The sequence below is a fragment of the Candoia aspera genome, chromosome 6 (genome assembly GCF_035149785.1).
Source record: "Candoia aspera isolate rCanAsp1 chromosome 6, rCanAsp1.hap2, whole genome shotgun sequence".
NCBI classification, from domain to species: domain Eukaryota; kingdom Metazoa; phylum Chordata; class Lepidosauria; order Squamata; family Boidae; genus Candoia; species Candoia aspera.
The window spans coordinates 4,527,206-4,531,203 of record NC_086158.1 but is presented as its reverse complement, the minus strand read 5'-3'; positions in this window follow the sequence as shown (position 1 = coordinate 4,531,203).

Here is a 3,998-nt window from a genome sequence, read left to right as displayed (position 1 = left end):
AGCGGCGATCCCTCTCCTCGTCTCCTGCTCAGTAGCCTGGTGAGGCAGTCGTCGCTCCGCTCCGGGATCCCCGCATCAGGGTTGGTGGTTTCTTGGCTCGCCGGATCTGCATGTAGGTGCGCTGGGCATGCTCAGCCTTACCGGCCAAACAGATCCACTCGTACAGTGACTCCGGGTCGTCTCTGCCTAGCGCCCATCTGAAGACGTCTCGGTTAAGCCCTTCTTTAAATCGCTCTATGAGCGTTGACTGGGACCAGTCAGGAACCTTGCCCGCCAAAGCTTTGAATTCCAGGGCATAGTCGGCCACCGACCTGTGCCCCTGGGTAAGATCCTTGAGTGCTTCCTTAGCCCTTGCCTTGGCCAGGGGGTCCTCAAAATACAGCTTCAAGGCGAACATGAAGTCTTCAAACGACCCGAGTTCAGGAGCGTCATCCTCCGTCAGTTGGACATACCAGTCCGCTGCTCTGCCCTTCAGCTTAGGGGCGATGGCTGATATCTTAGCCTCCTCTGAAGTGAAGTACAACCCGAATTGTTTCATGTAGGTCTTCACGTTGGTTAGGAAAAAGGATAGTTTGGTGGGGTCCCCATCGAATTTGACAGCAAAGTCTTTCACCACCTTCCCTGTTGGAGGGGAATCAACTGCGGGCTGAGCGGCAGGGCCCCAGGTCACCCCAGAGGACCCTCTTCGGGGCGAAGCTCTGTCTCGGTGTCGCCTCCTGCCCTGGGTTATCGGTGGTCCATTGGGAGGAAGCGGAGAGGGTTGTGCGGAGCGAGGACTCTCGTCTCGGCTTCCCTGGTCACCCATTGCGATAGATAGGGTTTTCAACAGATCCTCCACCAAATCTATCCTCGCCTCTAGCCTTCTCATCCTTTCAGGGGTCACCGTTTCCTCCCTCCGTCGAACGTCAGGCTGTCCCTCTGATGCCACTTTGGTCGATTCCACCTCTGGGGTTAGTGGGAACCGGTACTTCCAGGAAGCACTGGACGTCTCTGCCTTGGGTTCCCCCTCATCGCTAGATCCCCCCAGCTCAGGACTTGAACTGGAGCCCCTCGGGTAGAACGAAATGTCGGCGGGGGGAGGGCTCTGCTGTACTGGGTCAGCTTGCGGTTCCAGCACCCCGGACGTTGGTTTCAGCTCTGCCATCGTTAACTACTTTCCTCACAAGAATCGCACTTGGCAGGAGTTAACGGGTATCACAAAAGTGATTCTCAGCTTTATGTAACGGTTGCCTATCCCAAACACTCACAGACTCTCAAGTGGGAGCTTGGTAATATCTGGTTTATTTAAGAATAGTAAGCAAACACAAAGAAAGCTGAGAATGAGCAAAAGCGCGCCAAATACAAACTAAAAACCCTCGGTGCGAATGTAAGCCCTCCCCCTTCGTTCAACTGTTTCAAATTCCCCATCCCAGGTGCTCCTAACACGTTCTGCTAATCAACGGGCAAAAGGACCTTGAACACACACAATAACCCAAACACATTCCATCCCAATGAATAGAGATAGAAGCCTGGTACAAGGTCCCCCAGCAGCTCCCTCCCAACCGGAACGCGCGTCAGCACCATGGCATGCGAAACGTTATGATGTACACTGAACATTGGAATGATGAACATGACAGAAGGGAGAAGGAGGGAGGGAAAAAGAAGGAAGGGAGGGAAAGAGGAGTCAAGGAAGGTGCGGCTTACGGGTGCAAGGCCGACTCCGATTCCCACAGTCGCCAAAGGGGCAGGATCCGCACTCCTCGCACTCCTGCAGACGCTGTCGATGTTCCGACAGGGCCTCCTCCAGGGACAGCAGGGCGGCCTTCATGGCGGCTTCTAGCACCAACGTGCCCCTGCTGGACAGTGCTGGGGGGAGAGGGAGACAAGACCATGTGCAGCACACGCATCACAGAGGCTCACCGACAGCAGCATTGTGCTTTTTTCTAACAGCAATCTGCAGGAAGAAGCTGGCGTCTCTGCCCATCAGCTCAAACAGGGAAAATGTCCCAGTCTACCTCACAGGAACATTGTACAGACTATAGAGCTCGTGCAAAGACACATCTGGAAAGGTCAGCCATGGTGCAGAGCCAAAGAAAAGGGTCACATGAGGGGCTACTTTTCTCTCCCCACCCCACCCCCCAGCCAATTTGTTGAGCCTGGCTGTGTCTTATTTCTCGTACAATAATGCCATGAAGTTTCCAACTTTCTGGTGCAGAAATTCAGTGTTCTAAACCAGTGTTTCTCAACCTTAGCAGCTGGAAGATGTGTGGACTTCAGCTCCCAGAATTCCCCAGCCAGCATGGGAGTTGAAGTCCACACAGCTTAGAGTTGCCAAGGTTGAGGAACCCTGATCTAAACCATGCTGGCTGAGGAATTCTGGGACTTGAAGTCTGCCCATCTTCAACTGGTCAACGTTGAGAAACACTGGTCTAGAATGGTTATATTTCCTGGATTAGGGATGCTGGGTTTAAAGCAAGGGGCTAAAGACACTTGCTCCAGACACCTCAGCTCCTTTTGACCTCCAGACCCCTGTAGGCAACCACACCAATAATTCACTTCTCTCTAAACAGTCTATATACTACTAAAACTCTCATGGCTGTTTGTTTGTAACCTTTAACTGGGCAAAATTGTGCATCATAGGCTAACTATTTTTGAACCAAGGTACCTCCAATGGGCTAACTTACAGAATAGTCCAAAATCTGAGACCCATGACTCCCGTGCAATGGAAATTTGGCAAATTTTATGCAACGTTCTATGACATAATACAAAATGTCACAAAACATTTCCTGTGGTCAACTCCTGATGTCTGACTGGGCTATACAATTCAGTATGACTGACGTGAGCTATTTGCAAGCCAGATGTATCTCTGAATATCTCCCTGAATTTTTAAGAACTTTTCCAGTGAAGACAGTACATTAGAAGCTCTGCCATTGTTGAAGGCATGGAGGAATCTGCTAAGGAAATATATCTGAAACGCTGGCTCAGCAGGTCATGGGTTGTCTAGTAACTGCTTAACAAAAACTTCTGCAACAAACCAAAAAAACAGGACTTTTTGGTTTCTATTATAAAAAAAACCAACCCAGCCCACTTTGCCCTGCTGCCGGACAGGGTTTATATCGCCTCCACCACGGCTTGGGGGACGCTAGCCCCGAAGACGCTCTAAACCGCGAGCCCGGATTGGCCTCAATGAGGACTAGAACGCTGCCGGCCACTCTTACCTCGCAAGACGTTGGCGGGCATGGGGAAGAGCTCCTTGCTGGGGGAAGCAGCGGGGGCCGGTTCTGCCTGGCGGGGGAGCAGCAGGAGCAGCAGGAGCAGGGAGTCCATCTGCCGGGAGGGTGGGCTGCGGCGGGGCTGGAGCGGGGCGCCTCTGCTTTCTTCCCACCGCGCGGGACGAGCGGCTCCGGCGGCGGAGCCGCTATATATGCGCGGGCCGGGCACGAGCGGGGGCAGCGCTTCCCATGCTTTGCCTCGGGGGCCGGGGGAGCGGGCTCCCCGCGAGGCTGCCCGCGGAGCGCTCGGAGGGGCCGGGGTGGGGGGCGGCGGCGGCCCCGCAGCCCCAGCTCCGCTTCATTAGGCGCTGGAAGGGAGCCGGGCCGCTCTCCCCGCCGAGGGAAGCCGCTCGCCGCCCTCCCTGAATGGGCCCATTGTTGTCGGGTCCCCGAGGCTGCGGGCCCGTCCAAGGCGCCCTCGCCGTCAGATCAGAGGCGGCCCGCCGCCCTTGATCAGTTTCGGTGAGGACATCTGCCCGGGGGGAGCGCGTGGGCCTCCGGGGTGGGGGGGGGGCGGCAGTCGCGGAAGAGGCGGCTGGGGAGGGGTGAAAGGGGTTCACTCGACGCGCTCAGCCAGGTTGGTAAGACCCAACCTCTGTCTTGGCGCGGCAGGCTCCGCTCCTTCATTCTGCCTCGGGGTGTGCCCTTTGTTAGTGTGGGGCCTGAACCCGGGAGAGAGGATGAGGCGAGAAACCGGCTCGAGGCAGCGCTCCGTGTTTGAGAACCCAGTTAAGTTATGGGATGCCT